The 22,493-nt window shown below is 38.7% G+C and overlaps 1 long non-coding RNA gene and 1 pseudogene across 2 annotated transcripts in view; both read right to left on the bottom strand.

Moving 5' to 3' along the window:
* The window catches only part of LOC146889312 (uncharacterized), a 108,908-nt gene that overhangs the window by 8,371 nt on the left and 78,044 nt on the right, over positions 1 to 22,493 (bottom strand). For both annotated transcript variants that reach the window (XR_015736903.1, XR_015736904.1), the window contains exon 4: positions 6,809 to 7,003. This is a non-coding gene — a long non-coding RNA (uncharacterized LOC146889312). The remainder of the gene's footprint in view (positions 1 to 6,808; positions 7,004 to 22,493) is intronic.
* Positions 18,589 to 21,383, bottom strand: LOC148117185 (deubiquitinase OTUD6B pseudogene; annotated as a pseudogene).

Here is a 22,493-nt window from a genome sequence, read left to right as displayed (position 1 = left end):
AAGACCACCTGAGAAATCTCCGATAGGAACAGATGGCCCAGATGACAGAGTTCTACAACCAGAACAGATTCAAGACTGCTGCCTGAGATGATCAAGACTGACAGGACACTTCAGTCAGGACTTGATTATAACTCTAAATTTTCTTTAGGTCCCCATAAGATCATCAGTGCCCCCAACCAGCAGGAAGTAGCCTGAAATACGACACCCACATTCCCAACAAATGGACTATGGGTATTTTCCTTTGTTTAAAAAAAAAGAGGGAAATGGTGTGGGAGAATTGTCTGTATTCTGTCAATCATATTTTAATAAAATGTTGATTGGTCAGGCAGGCAGTATAGGCGGGAAAGCCAGACAGGAAGTAGGGATGGAGCAAAGAGACTGGGGGTATTCTGGGAAAACAGGAAGCTCCCTCCGCCATTCCTGCCCAGATCACAGAAGAGGCAACATGTGAGCTGTCACACTGAGAAAGGTACTGAGCTGTGTGGCTAACATAGATAAGGATAATGGGTTAACATAAGTTATAAGAGCTAATAAGTAGCCTGACCTAATGTACCAATCAGCTTTATAATCTTATGGAGTCTTGTGTGTGATTTTTCTTTGTGGCTTGCTGGCTGTGGGGTACTGGGCAGGACAGATACCCCAACAAGCTGGCCCTCATGTTACAATAAAGAAAGAATATTAAGAGCTGCAAAGGGAAAAGGTCAAGTAACATATAAAGAGAAACCTATCAAATTATACCTGACTTCTCAATGGAAACCATGAAAGCCAGAAGGTCTTGCATAGATGTGCTGCAGACACGAAGAGACCATGGATGCAAGCCCAGACTACTATACCCAGCAAAGCTTTCTTTCACCATCAATGGAGAAAACAAGATATTCCAGGACAAAAACAGATTTAAACAATAAGTAGCCACAAACTCAGCATTACAGAAAGTACTAGAAGGAAAACCAAAACCCAAGGAAGCCAACAACACCCATAATCACACAAGCATCTGACAACCCTCCACCAGCACAACTCAAAGAAGCAAAATACACAAACATTACGACCAAAAAAAAAAAGAACAGGAATTAACAACCACTGGTAATTAATATCACATAATATCAATGTAATCAATTCACCTATAAAAAGGAACAGGTTAAGAGAATGGATATGAAAGCAGGATCCAACATTCTGCTGTTTACAAGAAACACACCTCAACTTCAAAGACAAACATCTACTCAGAGTAAAGTATTAGGAAAAGGTTTTCCAATCAAATGGTCCAAAGAAACAAGTGGGTGTGGCTATACTAACATCTACAAAATTGATTTCAAACTAAAATCAATCAGAAGAGATAGAGAAGGACACTTTACACTCATAACAGGAACAATTCATCAGGTTGAAGTCTCAATCCTGAATATCTATGCCCCTAATATAAAAGCAGCCACATATGTAAAAGAAACATTACTAGAACACAAAGCACACATCAAACTACACACACTAATAATAAGAGATTTCAACACTTCTCTCTCACCAATGGACAGGTCAAATAGACAGAAGCGTAACAGAGAAATAACAGAGGTAATGAATCAAATGGACTTAACAAATATCTATACAATATTCAACCCAAACACAAAAGAATATACCTTCTTCTCAGCATCTCATGAAACCTTCTCAAAAATTGATCACATACTTGGTAACAAAGCAAACATCTACAGATATAACAAAATTTTAGTAACCACTTGTGTCTTATTGGATCACCATAGAATAAAATTAGAATTCAACAACAATTCTACCCCCCAGAAAGCCTACAAACTTATGGAAACTGAACACTCAACTACAGAACCACCCCTGGGTTAAGGAAAAAAATAAAGAAAGAAATTAAAGTCTTCCTTGAATGCCATGTACCGGCTCAGGGGAGCCACTCAGACCATGGGGGAACAGGATGAAGGGACAGGAGATTTCAGGATACGGCGGAGGAAATGACAGACAGACCACCCCCAATGTATTTGAGAATGCTGCTGCAATTTTACTTTTTTCAGTGCAGGATTATATATTTTTTACAATCAAAGAACTTGGCAAAGGCATACATCATCAAATCATAAAACAGAAAAGAACAGCATAAAACAGTTTACAAAAAGAATCTTTGAAGATGCTTTGACTTGGGCACAAGGACTTCTGCTCTCTCATATTTTGTAAAATAAACTCTTTTTTCTTGCCTTCAGAGAGGCTATTGCCCTTGAGCTAGACTATATTTATCACCTTGTACCAGGTGGCTGGCTGGTTTGAGCTAAGTGACCTTGTGTGCCTGGGTGGGAAAGAAGAAGACTACTATCTTACTGGGAAAGCTTTCTGCTAGGAAATTTCTAAGACATAGTCTCGAACCTCTCTGAAACCCACTCCACATCACTAACCTCAACTTTCCTCCCTTCTCAATTCTCAGGCTCAGATATTGTCAGCTTAGGTTAGGTCTTTTTCTTCCCATGAGAAAGGTTTCATAGGCCTTCAGTTTACAATTGCACATACTTCCCAGGCAAATGCCTAAGGCTTCTAAGGTTTTTCCTGTTAAAATTAACTCCTTTTGTTCCACATCATCAAGGAATTGTCCTAATGATGACCCTGCCAATTTCCAGAACTAGCTACTTCTTTTAAGGCTTTAATGAATAGTAGGGTAGAGCTCAAAAATGTCCACAGCAATCTTTTTTGTATCCACGACTGCCTGGAATAGTCTGATCTATTAGCAATATGCAAGGATCACAAAGAATACAAAGACAAGGAAAAAGACACACATATGGCTCCAAGTCGAGTCAGTACAAATGGTGACTCAGGTGGCATCATGACCACAGCTGATTGCCAAGGGACCACCTGGAACACAGCTCCGAGAAGCACAGATTCCAATCCTCCAGCAAAACTTGCCTGCCTAGTCAGCATTTCTGCTACACTGGCGTGACAGCCGTGGATGTAGAACTTGAATTCAATGAAAATAAAGACACAACATACTCAAACCTATGGGACACTATGAAAGCAATGCTAAGAGGAAAGTTCATCGCACTAAGTGCCCATATTAAAAAAACAGAGAAAGTTCACATTACAGACTTAATAGCACAGCTGAAAGCTCTAGAAAAAAAAAAGAAGTAGACTCACTCAGGAGGAGTAGAAGACTGGAAAAAAATCAAGCTGAGGGCTGAAATCAACAAAATAGAAACAAAAAAAAACAATCTAAAGAATCAAAGAAACAAAAAGCGGGTTCCTGGAGAAAATCAACAAGATTGACAAACCCCTATCCAAACTAATCAAAAGGCAGAGAGAGAGCATGCAAACTAACAAGATCAGAAATGAAAAGGGGGACATAACCACAGACATGGAGGAAATTCAGAGAACCATTCGATCTTAATACAAAAGCCTGTATGCCACAAAATTGGAAAATGTAAAAAAATGGACATTTTTTTAGATAAGTACCATATACCAAAATTAAATCAAGACCAGGTGAACAATTTAAACAGACCCATAAGTCACAAGGAAATAGAAGCTGTCATAAAAAACCTCCCAACCAAAAAAAACCCAGGACCAGATGGTTTTAATGCTGAATTCTACCAGACCTTCCAAGAAGAGCTGATACCTATACTCCTTAATGTGTTTCATAAAATAGAAACAGAAGAGTCATTGACAAACTCCTTTTATGAAGCTACAGTTACCCTGATACGAAAACCACACAAAGACTCAACCAAGAAAGAGAATTACAGACCAGTTTCGCTCAAGAACATTGATGCAAAAATCTCAATAAAATACTGGCGAACTGAATCCAAAAACACATCAAAAAATATGCATTATGATCAAGTAGGCTTCATCCCAGAGATTCAGGGCTGGTTCAACATATGTAAATCTATCAGTGTAATCCATCATATAAATAAACTGAAAGAAAAAAACCATATGATCATTTCATTAGATGCTGAGAAAGCATTTGACAAAATTCAATACCCTTTATGATAAAGGTCTTGGAGAGATTAGCAATACAATGTTCATTCCTAAATATAATAAAAGCAATATATAACAAGCTGACAGCTAACAACAAATTAAATGGAGAGAAATTTAAAGTGATTCCACTAAAATCAGCAACAAGACAAGGCTGCCCACTCTCACCGTATCTTTTAAATATAGTGCTTGAAGTTCTAGCAATAGAAGTAAGACAACATAAGAAGATCAAGGGGATTGAAATTGGAAAGGAAGAAGTCAAATTTTCATTGTTTGCAGATGATATGATAGTGCACATAAGTGACCCCAAAAACTCTACCAAAGAACTCCTACAGCTGAAAAATACCATCAATGATGTTGCAGGATACATGATCAACTCAAAAAAATCAGTAGCCCTCCTATACACAAAGAATAAAGAAGCAGAGAGGGAAATCAGAGAAACTTCACCTTTCAAGATAGCCACAAATAACATAAAGTATCTTGGGGTAACACTAACCAAGGAAGTAAAAGATCTATTTGACAAGAACTTTAAGGCATTGAAGAAAGAAATTGAAGAGAATACCAGAAAATGAAAGGCTCTCCCATGCTCTTGGATTGGTAGGATCAACATAGTAAAAATGGCATTTCTACCAAAGCAATCTATAAATTCAATGCAAATCTCATCAAAATCCCAACAAAATTCCTCACAGACCTTGAGAGAACAATAATCAACTTTATTAGGAAAAACAAAAACCCTGGATTGACAAAACAATCCTATACAATAAAAGTACTTCTGGAGGCATTACCATCCCTGACTTCAAACTCTATTACAGAGCTACAGTAATGAAAACAGCTTGGTTTTGGCATAAAAACAGAGATGTTGACCAATGGAATTGAATCAAAGACCCGAATATTGACCCACAAACCTATGAACACCTGATTTTTGACAAAGGAGACAAAAGTATGCAATGGAAGAAAGAAAGCATCTTTAACAAATGGTGCTGGCAAACTGGATGTCAACCTGTAGAAGAATGAAAATAGAACCATGTACTATCACCATGCACAAAACTCAATTCCAAATGAATTAAAGACCTCAATATAAATCTGACCACACTGAGCCTGATAGAAGAGAAAGTGGGAAGTAGTCTGCAAAACATGGGCACAGGAGACCACTTTCTACATATAATCCCAGTATCACAGACAATAAGAGCAACAATGAATAAATGGGACCTCCTGAAACTGAGAAGCTTCTGTAAAGCAAAGGACACTGTCATTAAGACAAAAAGGCATCCTACTGAATGGGAGAAGATCTTCACCAACCCTGCATCAGACAAAGGCCTGATCTCATAAATAAATAAAAAATTCAAGAAACTATACATTAAAATTCTGAATAAACCAATTAAAAATGGGGTGCAGAACTGAACAGAGAATTCTCAAGAGAAGAAATTCAAATGGCTGAAAGATACTTAAGATCATGTTGAACTTCCTTAGCAATCAGAGAAATGCAAATCAAAGCAATTTAAGATACCTTCTTACACCACTCAGAATGTCTAAAATCAAAAACACCAATGATAACCTATGCTGGAGAGGATGTGGAGTAATGGGAACAATCATCCACTGCTGGTGGGAATGCAAACTTATGCAACCACTTTGGAAATCAGTGTGGTGGTTTCTCAGGAAATCGGAATTCAACCTACCTCAGGATTCAGCAATTCCACTCTTGGGAATATACTCAAGAGATACCCAATCATACTACAGAAGCATTTGTTCAACTACTTTCATAGCAGCATTATTTGTAATAGCCAGAACCTGGAAACAACCTAGATGCCCCTCAATGGATGGATGGATAAAGAAAGTGTGGCACATACACACATTAGAGTTCTACTCAGCGGTAAAAAACAATGACATCTTGAATTTTGCATGCAAATGGATCTAAATATAAGACACTATACTGAGTGAAATAACCAATTGCTTTACGGCTGGCATAGCTGAGCTCACATCCCCAAAAATACGACTTCCCACCTGTAGCAGGTGGTCAATAAACTCAGAATAAGGTTCTGAAGATCCTTGAAGGGTCTTAGAAAGCTGTTCTCCTGCTCCTTTGTTAGGTAAAGTTTTCCAAGCTTTAACGGCCACGGCAGCTATCTGAGCATAAATCACAGGATCATACGCGATCTGTGCTGCTAAACCAGCATACTATCCTTCGCCAGTTAACATGTCAAGGTTATGCTGGGGGGAACACGTGACAGCATTATTCTGTGCAGTCTTTTTGCAATTTTTCTACATTTCACCCCTCCAATACAAATAATCTCCCCACGAAAGACAGGCTCTGTAAAGCTGCCTTCCTTCTTTTACTAACTTCTTTTTTATCAGTAGCAATCTCCTTTTCTAGAATTTCTTCTTTCTCATCTATATCCCCAACTCTCTTAACTTCCTGCTCCTCAAAACTCTTAATAGAACTCACAGATTCTACTTCCTGAATCTCCTCAAGGGTTTTATTCAAATTCTCTAATTACTCTTTTACTTTACATCATCACTGAGAAGAGCATCTCTGACTAGTACTATAGCGAAAATATTGCTATGAGGAATTCTTTTGTCCCTCACTCTTTTAATGCTTTTAACTTTACCTGTTCCCAATCAGTAATATTAAAGCCCCCTGCATGTAGAAACCAGGGACTAAACTCTCTCAAAAAAATTAGGCAACTAGCTACCTTACACAAAAGAAAACTATCTTAAGGAACTCTTGTGCTGTCTTATTTTAATACCGGTGCCTCACTTGCCTTGCTTCTCTAAAAGCACTATCAATTGGCCCTTTAATCATCCCCTTAACACTGGAACAGAATTACTTGCCCCCATTTGCCAATACACCCTCACCACTTACCTGCTGGCCAGTCTTCCGAGGGCGACCTCTCAGGGATCCTTACTTCCCGAATCTCGCAGATGGGTCTCCGTAGACGGGTTTCTGACTGTAGCTGCTGATGATCCCAGCGGTGCCTCCAATTGTAACACCCGATTTTGTGTTACCCTCTCGGTACAGTTCGTGCGCAACTGAACCTTACGCAAGTCGGGCAAAGACCTGGAGATTGAAAGAACACACAAGAGACCTTGGTCATTTGAAAGAAGGTCAGCTGAATGCCACTTTATTCAGCTTTTTGCAAAACTAAATACTTTGGCTGCTGCAAAGAGATTACCTCCCAGGCAGGGGGGAATCTGGCTGCTGCAAGGATTTCCTTCTAGGCAGGTGGGAAATTACCATACCAAAGATGAAATAATGCCCTATAGCTAATCACCAGCCTAGGGCAGAGGGAGCACAGGAGCAAACAGGATGCATAGCCTGCTGGCCAGAAATGTCCTAGAAATTTGCCCCAAGGAGCAAGGGGAGACCGGGCCCTACAATAACCCAGATTCAAAAAAGATGAATATTGTATGTACTCACTCATAAGTGGATTCTAGCCATAAACAAAGGACATTGAGCCTATAGTTGGTGATCCTAATGAAGCTAAATAATAAGGTGAACACAAAGAAAATATATATATATATATATATATATATATATATATATATATATATATATATCTGGAAATTGGAAGCAGACAAGATTGCTGGGCAAAAGTTGGGAGCATTAGGTGGGGTTGGAGTGGGGGTTAGAGGAGAGGGGGAGAGAGAAGGGAGAAGGGGAAGATTGGGGAGAGCCTGGGGGAGTGGGAGGGTTGAGATGGAGGAAGGGCAGATATGGGAGCAGGGAAGAAGATATCTTAATTAAGGGAGCCATTTTAGAGTTGGCAAGAGACTTGACTCTAGATAGGTCCCCAGGTATCCACAGGGATATCCCTAGCTAGGTCCTTGGGCAGCAGAGGAGAGGGTGCCTGAACTGACCTTGTCCCATAACCGCACTGATGAATATCGTGAATATCAACATAGAACCTTCATCCAGCGATGGATGGAGATAGAGACAGAGACCACATTGGAGCGCTGGACTGAGCTTACAAGGTCCAGTTGAAGAGCAAAAAGAGGGAGAAGATGAGCAAGGAAGTCAAGACCGCGAGTGGTTCATCCACCCACTGAGAAGGTGTGACTGATCTATGGTGAGCTCAGCAAGGCCAACTGGACTGGGACTGAACAAGCATGTGATCAAACCGGACTCTCCGAATGTGGCTAACAATGGGGGCTGACTGAGAAACCGATGATAATGGCACTGGGATTTGATTCTACTGCTTGTACTGGCTTATTGGGAGCCTAGTCTGTTTGGATGCATACCTTCCTAGGCCTGGATGGAGGAGGGAGGGCCTTGGACTTCCCACAGGGCAGGGTACCCTGCCCTCTCTTAGGAATGGAGGGGGAGGAGGGAGGGTGAGTGGGGGAGTGGGACAGAAATGGAAGAAGGGGAGGAGGTGGAAATTTTGAATAGCATTATTTGTAAAGCAAAAAAATATATAAAATAAAATGTTTGAAAAAAGAAAATATTTTCTGGAATAAAATTTAATTTTTAATGAAGTACAGTTTATGAACATTTCCCTAATAAATTGTGCTTTGGGTGTCAAATCTAAAAATCCTTACCAAGAGATACATCCCAAAGATTTTTTCTCATACATTTTATAAAAGCTTTATAAGTTTTGTATATTTAAGTTTATAATCCATTTCAGTGACTTTTATGTGAGATTCAGGTTGAAGTTAATATCTTTGCCTAGGTCTATACACTTGCTCCAGAACAGTTCCTTGAAAGCTTATCTGTACTCCTTTGAATTGCTTTTATACTGTGATGTTTTGAATAAAAACATCCCCAAGAAGGTCATATATTTTAATACTTGGTCCCCAGTCAGTGGAACTATTTAGGAAGGATGAGGAGGTATGGCCACTGGGGATAGGCTTTAAAGTTTCAAGATTCCATACCATTTCCGGTGTTCTTTCTCTACCTTGTGCTTGTCAATCAAGGTATAAGTTCTCAGATAATGCTCTAGTCCATGCCTGCCTGCCTGCTGTCTTGTTCCCTGCCATGATGGTCATGGACTCACTCTCTGAAGCTATACACCCCAGCTAAATTCTTTCTTCTATAAATTGCCTTTGTCATAGTGTCTTTATGGCAATAGAGAAGTAATTAAGTCATGTACCTTTGTTAAAATAATCAGTTGGGCATAACCATGTGGCTCTATTTCTTTGATTTTCTTTTTTATTAATTTGAATTGATTGACCTACATGTTCCTTTGTCAACACTGCATTATCTTGAATACCTCAATTCATTTTTTTATACTTACCAGTGCCATTTAAATACAGAATGGAGATCTCTCATACTGCTGAATATTGAAGGAAATGAGCCTAACTCATGCAATACAAAAAACTAAAAATTACAATAAATCATAAGCCTTGAATATAAAGACTGAAATGTAAGTGCACAGGAAAGGAAATATGCATTAGGCAAATGTTTCTCATCACAGAAAAAATACCTAAGCATAAAGGAAAAGAATATCGAGAGTGGAAGAAATACTCTTCCACAGGGTGTAGCACATCAATTAGTTATCCAATACCAAATGACCAGCCCTGAAAACATACATACAAGTGACATAATACAGACTGAGCAGGTTATATTTAGAAACATATATTCATGGTACTAATTATGCCAGGAATAACAATGTCAAATTTGAAAGGGCACAAAGGGGGATTATGGAAGGGCTTGGGAGAAGGAAAAAGAAAGGAAATGTTATCATATTATAATCTCAAAACTAGGAAAAATAAAGGGAAGAAGTAGCAAATTAAACTTCATCAACATTAAATATTATCTATACACCAAAGATAGTATTATACAAGTAGAAGCTAGCCATGAAATATTCACCATTTATATATGTTATAGACATCAGATGTTTGAATACAAGTAGAGCCTTTAAAAATAAAAATAATGGGGCCTAGAGAGATTTTTCAGAAGTTAAGAGCATTTCCTGCTTTTCCAGAAGACCAAGATTCAATTCCTAGCCTTTATGTTGCTGCTCACAACTATCTATTACTCCAATTTCAAGAGATCCAACCCCCTCTTTTGGTGTCTGCAGGTATTATATGCACAAGGTATATAAGCATACATGTAGACACAGCACCCATAAACCAAAAATAAATAAATGGAAACAACATAATGTACCATATTAGCAGAGAACAAAATAATTATATACTTTACAAAAGAAGATACAGAAATATTCAATAAACACATGAACAGACACTCAAAATTATTTTCTCTTTACTCAAAGGAAAAGTAAAGCCACAATCAAAAGACAAAAAATTATAAGAAGCAAAACAAAACTTCCTACCAACAAAAATAGTGTGCTAAAATAGAATTATACTGTCAATGCTGGTGAATTGTGAAGCATTTCAAGTCCTCATACATTGTTGATGGTGAAATAAAATTGTATACTTGCTTTAAAAAACTAGCTAGCCGGATTTTGTAAAGTTAAGTATTCACCCTTCTAATGACTCAGAATTACCACTTTTACTGTAATAAATATGTAAAAAAAGCCTTATTTGTAGTATAAATTGAGCATCCCTAACCCAAAATCTGAAATATTCCTGTATTAATCAGCTTTCCATTACTGTAAAAAGCAACTAAGATGCTGTCTGAAGACATCTACAGGCCTGCCTGGACCCTCACAGCCCAGGTGGTTGGAAGACACCCAAAGGACATGGTCAACAAGACAAAATGGCATCCTACAGAATAAGAAAAGATCTTCACCAATCCCACATTGTGTAGAGAGCTGATCTCCAAAATAAACAAAGAACTCAAGAAATTGGTTATCAAAAGAACGAATAATCCAATAAAAAATGCCTGAGAGAGAGACACTTAAGGGAATGCTCAATATCCTTAGTCATCAGAGAAATGTAAATCAAAACAGCTCTGAGATTCTATCTTACACCTGTCAGAATGGCCACGATCAAAATCACTGATGACAGCTTTTGCTGGAGAGGATGTGGGGTAAAGGAAACACTCCTTCATTGTTGGTGGGAATGCAAACTGGAATAGCCACTTTGGAAATCAGTATGGTGATATCTCAGAATATTAGGAAACAACTGACCTCAAGACCTAGCAATACCACTTTTGGGTATATACACAAAGGATGCTCAATAATACCACAATGAGTGCACTTTCTTTCCTTTCCTTCCTTCCTTCCTTCCTTCCTTCCTTCCTTCCTTCCTTCCTTCCTTCCTTCCTTCTTTCCTTCCTCTCTCTTCTTTCTTTCTTTCTTTCTTTCTTTCTTTCTTTCTTTCTTTCTTTCTTTTTCTTTCTTTCAACTCAGTAGAGAAATGTTCAGTTCTTATGAGTTTCTAGACTTTATGTTGTTTCTGTTGTTGTTAAAATCCAGCTCTAATATGTAGTATTCTGATAGATTACAGGAGGTTATTTCAATTTTCTTGTATTTGTTGGGACTTGCTTTGTGACAAAGTATGTGGTCAGTTTAGATTAAGTTCTGTGAGGTGCTGAGAAAGAAGTATATTCTTTTGTGCTTGGGTAAGATATTCCATAGATAGCTTTTAGGTCCATTTGGCTCATAGTATATGTGAACTCCATTATCTCTCTGTTTAGTTTTTGTCTGAATGATATGTCTGTTGGTGAGTGGGATATTAAAGTATCCCACTATTAATGTGTGAGTTTTGATGTATAATTTAAGCTTTTGTAGTATTTCTTTCACAAATGTGGGTGCTATTGCACTTGGGGCATAGATGATAAGAATTGAGACATAACCTTGATGGACTTTTCCTTTAATGTCAACAAGACAACTTTTCCTTTAGTGTCCTTTCCCATCATTTTTGATTAATTTTAATTGGAAGTCTATTTTGTTAGATATTAGAATAGCCTGCTTCCTGGTTCCATTTGCTTCGATAATCTTTTTCCAACTTTTATTCTGAGATAATGTCTTCGATGATGAGGTTTGTTTCCTGGATGCTACAGAAGGATCAATCTTGTTTTTGAATCCATTCTATTAGTCTGTGTCTCTTTTTGGGGAGTTGAGTCCATTGATATTAAGAGAGAATGATGACCAATGATTGTTACTTTCTATTCTTTTGTTGTTGGTGGTGGTAGTAGTATTAGTAATTAGTAGTAGTAGTAGTAGTAGTAGTAGTAGTAGTAGTAGTAGTAGTGTGTGTGTGTGTTTCTGCTTCTTTTTGTTGGTGTAAGATAATTTATTTTCTGTGTTTTCATGAATGTATTTAACCTCCTTTGGTTAGAGTTTTTTTTTTCTAGTACCTTCTGTAGGACTGGATTTGTGGATATATATTGTTTACATTTGACTTTATCATGAAATTTCTTATTTTCTTCATCTATGGTAACTGAAAGTTTGTCTGGGTATAGTAGTCTGGGTTGGTGTTTATGGTTTCTTAAATTCCGCAGATTATCTCTCTAGAATCTCCTATCTTTTAGAGTATCCATTTTAAGAAGTATCCAGAGTGCTGAGAAGTTCTATCCAGAGAGCTTCTGCGGCAGGGTCTTTGATGTTCCACAGGACTCCTCCCTGCCCCCACTGCTGCCGCCCTTTTGTCTCCTGGGTCCTGGAAATACCAGCTATCCCTGCTACAGTGCTGAGGAGTTCTACCCAGAGAGTGCTGAGGAGTTTCATCCAGAGAGGAGGAGATGGGCAGGTGCCAATGCAAGAATTCCTCCAACAACCTGAAAGGCAACATGACATCTCCAGAATCTGAGGATCATGAAACTAGAAGAATTGAACACCCTACTTCAGAAGAAATAGAAGATATTGACTCTAAGTGGATCTTTATGAAAATAATAGAGGAACTTAAACAGGAGGTGAAAATCTGCCATAAAGAAATGGAAGATAAGTATAACAAAAAGATTGAGGAAATGAGTAAAAAAATGGAAGAGAAATATACCAAAAGGTTTGAAGAAATGAGTAAATCCGTAAATGAAATTCTGGGAAACCAAGAAAAAACAATCAAACAGGTAAAGGAAACAGTTCAAGATTTGAAAACTGATATGGAGTCAATGAAGAAATCACAAGCCAAGGGCTGGCTGGCTATGGAAAATCTAGGTAAATGAATAGAGACTTCAGAAACAAGCATAACCAACAGAATACAAGAGATAGAAGAAAGAATCTCAGACTCTGAGGACACCATAGAGAAATTAAATGCTCTGACCAAAGAAAACAGCAAATCCAACAAATTCTCATCACAAAACATTCAGGAAATGTGGGACACAATAAAAAAACCAAATCTAAGAATAATAGGGGTAGAAGAGGAGAAGAATTGCAGATCAAAGGTCCAGAAAATATATTCAACAAGATTATAAAAGAAAACTTCCCCAACCTAAAGAACGATATCCCTATAAAGGTTCAAGAAGCATACAGAACACCGAATAGGCTGGATCAAAAAAAAAAAAACCAAAACATCCCCTCGCCATATAATAATCAAAACACAAAACATTCAGATTAAAGAGAGAATATTAAGAGCTGCAAAGGAAAAAGGTCAAGTAACTTATAAAGGTAAACCTATCAGACTTACACCAGACTCTCTATGGAAACCATGAAAGCCAGAAGGTCCTGGATAGAGGTACTACAGAAACTAAGAGACCATGGATGCAAGCCCAGACTACTTTACCCAGCCAAGCTATCTTTCACTATCAACGGAGAAAACAAAATATTCCAGGATAAAAACAAATTTAAACAATACGTCGCTACAAATCCAGCCTTATAGAAAGTATTAGAAGGCAAATCACAACCCAAGGAATCCAACATTCCTAACACTGCCTACAATAACTCAGGCATCTAGCGACCCTTCACAAGCAGAACTCAAAGAAGGTAAAAACATACACTTCACTACCCCCCCCCCCCAAAATAACCGGAGTCAACAACCACTGGTCATTAATATCACTTAATATCAATGGACTCAATTCACCTATAAAAAGGCACAGACTTAGAGATTGGATATGAAAACAGGATCCAACATTCTGCTGTTTACAAGAAACACACCTCAACCACAAAGACAGACATCTACTCAGAGTAAAGGGCTGGGAAAAGGTTTTCCAAGCAAACGGACCTAAGAAACAAGCAGTTGTGGCCATTCTAATATCTAACAAAATTGACTTCAAACTAAAATCTATTAGAAGAGATAGAGATGGACATTTCATACTCATAACAGGAACAATTCATCAAGAGGAAGTCTCAATCCTGAATATCTATGCCCCTAATATAAAGCCACCCACTTATGTAAAAGAAACACTTGTAGAACTCAAGGCAGTCATCAAACCACACACATTAATAGTAGGAGACTTCAACACACCTCTCTCACCAATGGACAGATCAATCAGACAGAAACCCAACAGAGAAATAAGAGAATTTTTGGAGGTATTGAATCAAATGGACTTAACAGATATCTATAGAACATTCCACCCAAATAGGCAAGAATATACCTTCTTCTCTGCTGCGCATGGAACCTTCTCAAAAATTGACCATATACTTGGTAACAAAGTAAACTTCCACAGATACAAAAAAATATTAGTAACCACCTGTGTCTTGTCAGATCACCATGGATTAAAGTTAGAATTCAACAACAATGGTACACCCAGGAAGCCAACAAACTCATGGAAAAGAAATAAAGAAAGAAATTGAAGTCTTCCTTGAATTTAATGAAAATAAAGACACAACATACTCAAACCTATGGGACACTATGAAAGCAGTGCTAAGAGGAAAGTTCATAGCACTAAGTGCCCAATTAAAGAAAACGGAGAAAGCACACATTGGAGACTAACAGCACACTTGAAAGCACTAGAAAAAAAAGAAGCTGATTCACCCGGGAGGCGTAGAAGACTGGAAATAATCAAACTGAGGGCTGAAATCAACAAAATAGAAACACAGAAAGCAATCCAAAGAATCAATGAAACAAAAAGCTGGTTCTTGGAGAAAATCAACAAGATTGACAAACCCCTATCCAAACTAATCAAACGGCAGAGAGAGAACATGCAAATTAATAAGATCAGAAATGAAAAGGGGGACATAACCACAGACACAGAGGAAATTCACGAATCATCAGATCTTACTACAAAAGCTTATATGCCACAAAGTTGGAAAATGTAAAAGAAATGGACATTTTTTTTAGATAAGTACCATATACCAAAGTTGAACCACCTGAATGTGGCTGGCCCGGAGTCTTTCTGAAAAGCCATTGACAATGACACTGGGACTAGTTTCCTCTGCATATACTGGATTTCTGGGATCCAGTCTGTTTGGATGCTCACCTTCCTGGACCAGGAGGGAGTAGGGAGGAACTTGAACTACCCACAGGGTGGGAGACCCTGACTGCTCTTGGGGATGGAGAGGGACGAGGGGAGGGAGTGTGGTTGGGGGGAGTGGGAGGGGGTTGGGAGGAGGGGCAGAAATGGAGACTTTTGTATTTTAATAAACTTTGAGGAAAAAAATAAAAAAATAGAAAAAAGAAAAGAAAAGAAATAAATAAATAAATTTACAATTCTCAAAAAAAGAAGAAGTATCCATTTTAAGAAGTTGGGCGTAATTCCAAATTTGCCTTTATATGTTACCTTTCCCCTTGCAAGTTTTAATATTCTTTTTTTGTTCTGTATGTTTAGTGTTTTGATTATTATGTGTGTGGAAACTTTCTTTTCTGCACCAATCTATTTGGTGTTCTGTAAGCTTCCTGTACCTTTTTAGGCATGTCTTTCTTAAGGTTAGAAAAATCTTTAATGATTTCGTTTAAAATGTTTTCTGAGCGTTTGAGCTGGTATTCTTTTCCTTCTATTCTTACTATTCTTGGGTTTGATTTTTCATACTGTCCCATTTTTCTTGGATATTTTGCATCAGAATTTTTTTAGATTTATTGTTTTTTGACTGATATAATGATTTCTTTATCGTGTTTCTATGTCTGAGATTCTCTCTTCTGTCTCTTGTATTCTGTTTGTGATGCTTGCATCTGTAGTTTCTGTTCACTTACCTAGATTTCCCATCTCCAGAATTCCTTCAGTTTGTGTTTTCTTTATTGCTTCTATTTCCATTTTCAGATCTTGAATAGTTCTTTTTTTTTCCTCTTGGTTTTCTTTAAGGGATTGATTCATGTCTCCCATTGTTTATTTGTGTTTTCCTCAGTTTCTTTAAGGGACTTCTTCTTTAAGTACCTCTGTCATGCTTATAAAGTTGTTTTTAAGGCTGTTATTTTATGGCTCAGCTATATTGGAATGTTCGGGTGATGCTATAGTAGGGTAACTGGGCTCTGGTGGTGCCATATTTTCCTGACTGTTGTTGATTGTGTTCTTAAACTAGTGTCTAGGCATCTGGGTTTGGGATTGATATAGGTCTATGTGCTGATTTCTGAGTTTGTCTTTATTAAATCTGGTCTTTGTGGTCTATATTTCTGGTGGCCTGCATGACCTCTGGTCTGGCAGGGAGTCTTGTTGGAGTTCGGGGCTGGACTTCTGGCAGCTAGTATGGCCTTTGGTATAGCAAGGGGTCTCTGTTCTTCTAACTGGCTAAGACTGCACTTGAGCAGCTGATACTAGGGGCAAAGCACAGTGGTGGGGGTTGGACGAGGGCAAGAATGTTTTTCAGCAGCTTGGTCTTTGAGATTCACACTGAGGGCTTGGGCTCTTTTTCTTTTGATTAATATATTATTCATTTTAAAGATTTCTGTTTAAAATTACTTCAATATTTGGGACATTTGCTAAAAAGAAAAAACTATTTCTCTGTATTTTCTTGTAGCTAATTGAATTTCTTTAAAACAACTATTTTGAATGTTTTGTCCAAGTGTTCACACACATGAGATGCTATGTAGTTATTTTATTTCTTATATTATGGTTTTCTGAAAGCTTTTTTTTAAAAAAAAAGATAAGGTCTTTCTATGTAACTTCTGACCAGTCTGATATTCACTATATACCTCATATTGGCCTCAAACTCACAGTAACCCTACCCCCAATTCTTCTGAGTGCTAGGATTGCAGGTGAGTGTCACTATGCCTGGCCTTCCCTAAACTTTCTTAATGTTTGTTGGCATATGATATTACCTTTACATGAAAAGACTATGTATTTATTATAGTTTTCATAACCTGAATTTGTTTGTACCTCCCTTTTCTAAGTAAACTGCTTATTGACTATGAACCTTTAGATATGTCTGTGATTTCAGCATTAAATGATGCCCTAGCTAGTTGTGGTAGTACCATACACACACAGGAGGATTACAAGTTAAAGGTCATTCTGAGCTATACCTTTGCATGTGGTACCCTAAGGCACCATTTTTGCTTCAAGTCTGCTTTTCCTTTATTGTCATTATTCCAGCACTAGAGGGTGCTTCAAGCCTAGGCTTATTCCAAATTTGTAGTGTGTTGAAATGAATTGAAAGAATATCTGAAAAGAGCAATCCATCCTCTTATAGAAAATGTCTGGGTTTATTATTATTATTTTTAAATCTCAGTCACCTGCCTACAATCAGGCACAACAGGATTATGCCCAGCTTTGTGCCTCACCATGGAATAAATAGTCCCTGGAGTTTTATGGAACAACTTTATGTATGCTTTCCCTTCCTTCATCAGTCGAATAATTATTCCCTTCTTGTTATGGTTTTGGAAGTTGGAGGAGAAAAGGTAGTCTTATGGCCACCAAAACTGCAAGGCTATATCCCCTAGTCCACTCAGACCAGCACAACACCAGAAACTATTCCCATGCTACCAAGAATCTTTTGTCTCCAGATCTTTTATTATAGATCATATTATGCCACAAGTGATGATGTCCTGAAAAAAAAACATTATCTTGTTGGGCATGGTGGCACACACATATAATCCTATCACTTAAGGAGTCTGAGACAGGAGAACTACCACAAAATTAAGAGCATCCTGTGCTCATAATAAATTCCAGGTTAGTGTGAGGACACAGTGGGGAAGGAGGGAGGGAGGGAGGGAGGGAGAGAGGGAGGAAGGGAGAGGAGAGAGAGAACACACTGTGTGACTTATAATATGTGGCCTCTTTTAAGTAAAACATCATTCCTAGTTTATTAAAAATATATTCCTTTCTCATACAATATATACCAATTACAGTTCTCCACCCTTTACTCCTCCCAGTTTCTCCCATCACCACCTCTCCCATCTAGATCCATTGCTTTTCTATCTCTCATTAGAAAAGAATAGGTTTCTTGCCAACCCTAAAATGGCTCCCTTAATTAAGATATCTACTTCCCTGCTCCCATATCCACCCTTCCTCCATCCCACCCATCCCATTCCCCCAAGCTCTCACCAATCCTCCCCTTCTCTCTTTTCTCTCCCCACCTCCCCTTACCCCCACCACACACCCACCTCCGTGCCCCCAACTTTTGCCTGGCAATCTTGTCTACGTCCAATATCCAGGAGGATAACTATATGATTTTCTTTGGATCACCTTCTTATTTAGCTTCTCTAGGATCACGAATTATAGGCTCAATGTCCTTTATTTATGGCTAGAGTGAGTACATACCATATTCATCTTTTTTTTGTTGTTATTGATTCAACTCCTTTATCATTTATTCATTTGGCAAATATCAGATAACATGAGCAAAGCTACCTTGCTCATAAGAGTTACATTCTTTGTTTTACTTTTTATAGGGTGTAAACATATGTAAGTGGGCAAAATTCTTGGCTGAAGACAAATTCCAGAATTTTGACACACCCGTTTCCAATGCAGACTAAAGAAAGCTCATGGGATTCCCATTAGACCAGCAGCAGCAAATTTAATTCTTACATGTTGCTTTTACATTAGCATCTGCCATTCTTAAAAGATTTTTTTATTTAAAGCTACAATGGTAGAAGGTGGCCATACACTTTATTCATAAATACATTGGCCATTTTAAAATAAAACATATACACAAAAACCAGAAATACATAATTAAGTACATTTAAATTCTTGTCAAAACAACAAAACATTAATGAGTTATTTTAAACTATCTTTGTTGAAAATGGAATTTGCAATAACTAAGTTTCACAATATCTTGCTTTGTTAATTCTCAATGCTGATATTTTAGCATGAAGATAATATTATTTCAAATAAACTCAAAGCATTGAATTTACAACTTCATTCTTTTTAAATGTCAGAGAAAAAAAAGCAGATCAGCAGTTACAAAGCAGGCACCCTTAGAATACACGGTGCAGGAGGCAGAGGACGTGCTGGGATGATCAGAGTCCTGGCTCGTCTGCTGACCAGCCTGCCAGTGCTGCCAGTTTAACATCACAAGCCCATTATTTACTCAGAGACAGTACACACTCATCAAAAGCCCAAATATTATAAACGTGATGCTCAATCTTATTACAGTTCTTACTTGGAAAAAAAAGATGAAACCAAAAAGTTTCATTTTCATAAATTGGTTTGTTGGAGCAAGAAATTGAGCCTTGAGCCTCATGCACGATAAGCAAGGGCTGTACTAGCGCTGGCCCCCACGCTGTGGTGCTGTGCTACAGCACAGAGAACACTGTTAGAAGTGAGCTGGAACCCTAGTTACATAAGTCAGCCCACAGAGAACTGTTCTGTACTGGTTTTCAGCTCGGCTCCTCAACAGTGGCCTTCAACTTTACCTACACACAACACAATAATTACACACTTGAGAGAAAAAAGTGACACAACCTGGAGCAGGAAAACCTACAGCCAAGGCTTTCTCCGAATCCTAGAAAGCGAGCACAGCAGAGAAGGGGACTGTGCCCCTTCTGCATCACTAAATCATTACCTTGCACAGTGAGCAAGGAGAGGCCACTGGATACTTCTCAGTGGAAAAGGGCTCTAGGAAAAGCAGAGCCACTGAGAAGGAGAAAATGTAAAACTTATCAGTTGTGAAGAGAATAAAGGTATGAATAACTCCAGCAGAAAAAAACAGCAACGTAGAAGCCATTGTTTTTAAAGCTATACACATAGAAAAGCAAAATCTCCTTTTTGTTAAAAAGAAGTTCCAGAACAGAAAGAAAAAAGATTGAAAATGGACACAGTGAACACCTATCACCTATTTACAACTAATTTTCTTTAACCCCTTTGTACTCAACTGATTCTCATGCAAGGATTCAAAAATCCCTAAAAGTCGTTTCTCCTTAGCTGCAGAGATGTGCTACGTAACAAGCTTCATCTTGCTGATCTAGCATACCAAAATTACTATGATCACGCTCATTCACAAGCATAAATAAACTTGCTGACATCACAATACATTCCTACCATGACAGAGAAGGCATCTCCATACTTTAAGAAAAATTATATCAAATACTCACTTTGGAAATATAAATCTGTAGGGCTAAAATTTAAAAAAAAAATTCAAAATCAGAATGTCCAGGATAACTAACTAGTTAAACTCACTAGTGAGGTTAACACCTTGTTCTATGAATGATGTTCTCCACAATTTACTTTAAGTTCTAGGAATGCCATTAAGAGGGCACTGGTTAAAGTCAATCCAACTGATTTCTAAAAAGCCTGTTAGCAAGTTTACTCATTCATAAAACTGACTTAAGGTAGCTGTTTTTCAGAGGCATTGCAACAATCTAGCACTTGATAGGAATATGCAGATTGGCACACTCTATAAAACATAGTGTTACATTTTGTAAACTAGTTGCAATTTTCAATAGCCGAGTTCACCAACCGAGTGACAGAATTATAATGCTCTCCTAAGCCGTATGCATGTCTCATGTATACTAGTACTAAAGGATTCCTCGAATACTCTTCACCAACCACAATAGGTGGAGCATCTGCTTGTAGAACCTCGATTGGTGTTTGTAGAATGTGAGACAGAGCTCTCAACTCAAGCTGACCTCCCCAAGCCGCTGTGTTCACAATGTCATCACAGTACTTTCCAAATTCCTCTGGAGTATACACGTTCCCGGTGCTGGGGTTTGTTAAGAAGGGCAGGAAGTCCTCTGAGTGGCTCTGCATGTACTCAGCAGTGCGCTTCCGGAGGGCAGCCACAGTCAGGGCACAGTTCTGCTCCCTCAGCTGATCCTCCAGAGCTCCGTACATACAATGACCATCAGATGGAATATGCTTGATTTCCAATTCTCTGGCGGCCAGTATCTGAGCGAGTTTCTCACTCTCCACATGTCTGGCGCCAGCCAGGTTCTCAATTTCAGCCTCAGCTATTCTTTCTTCCCGCTCCTTTTCCAATGCAGCCTTTATTTCCCGTCTCTTTTGTGCTTTTGAAATCCGAGGTGGCTGGTTCTCAAGTACCAAGTCTGAAATGTTAACAGCGACAGAATCTATCTTACTCTCCGCGAAAGCCAGTTTCAACTGCTCCAGCTCTTCCCTGTGTCTCTGCTCCATTTCTCTCTCCAACTTAGCTACATCTTCAATGAGCTGCTTCCGCCTCTTTTTGTCGTTTTTGGGAACAGCGTTCTTCATTCCCTGAATCTTGGCTTGCAGCTCCTTCTTCTCCTTGCGATGCCGTCTCAGCAGCTGCTCCTCATCGTCCAGCTCCTCCGCCGATACCTCCTCCATGACGACCGGGCGGCCGGGCACACGCGCAGCACCAGCAGCGCGCCCCATATTCATCTTTTTGAGTCTGGGTTATCTCACTCAGTAAAGTGCTTTCTATTTCCATCCATTTGCATGGAAAATTAAAGATGTCATTGTCTTTTACCGCTGAGGAAAACTCTAAAGTGTATTTGTACCACACCTTCTTTATCCAGTCTTGAGGGGCACCTAGGTTGTTTCCAGGTTCTGGCTATTACAAATAGTGCTGCTATGAACTTAGTTGAAAAAATGCTTTTGTAGTATGATTGGGCATCTTTTAGGTATATTCCCAAGAGTGGAATTGTTGGATCCTGAAGTAGGCTGACTCCCAGTTTCCTGAGAAACCACCACACTGATTTCCAAAGTGGTTGCATAAGTTTGCATTCCCACCAACAATGGATGAGTGTTCCCGTTACTCCACATCCTCTCCAGCATAGGCTATCATTGGTGTTTTTGATTTTAGCTATTCTAACAGGTGTAAGATGGTATCTCAAAGTTGTTTTGATTTGCATTTCCCTGATCGCTAAGGAGGTTGAGCATGACTTTAAGTGTCTTTTGGCCATTTGAACTTCTGTTGAGAATTCTCTGTTCAGTTCAGTACCCATTTTTTAATTGGGTTAATTAGAGTTTTAATGTCTAGTTTCTTGAGTTCTTTGTATATTTTGGAGATCAGACCTTTGTTTGATGTGGGGTCTAGAGGGGTTCCCAAGTGTCCAAGGAGATATCTTCAACTTGTTCCTTAGGCAGCAGAGGAGAGGATTTCTGAACTGGCCTTATCCCGTAGCCACACTGATGAATATCTTGCATATCACCATTGAACCTTCATCTGGCGATGGATGGAGATGGAGACAGAGACCCACATTGGAGCACTGGACTGAGTTCCCAAGATCCAAATGAAGAGCAGAAGGAGGGAGAACATGAGCAAGGAAGTCAGGACCACGAGGGGTGCGTCCACCCACTGAGACGGTGGGACTGATCTAATGGGAGCTCACCAAGGCCAGCTGGACTGGGACTGAAGGAGCATGTGATCAAACTGAACTCTCTGAATGTGACTGACAATGAGGGCTGACTGAGAAGCCAAGGACAATGGCACCGGGTTTTGATTCTACTGCATGGACTGGCCTTATGGGAGTCTAGTCTG

Source organism: Myodes glareolus, chromosome X (assembly GCF_982192425.1).
Source record: "Myodes glareolus chromosome X, mMyoGla1.1, whole genome shotgun sequence".
Lineage (NCBI taxonomy): Eukaryota > Metazoa > Chordata > Mammalia > Rodentia > Cricetidae > Myodes > Myodes glareolus.
Note: the sequence above shows the minus strand (reverse complement) of the source record. Positions and strands in the feature narration are given on the sequence as shown.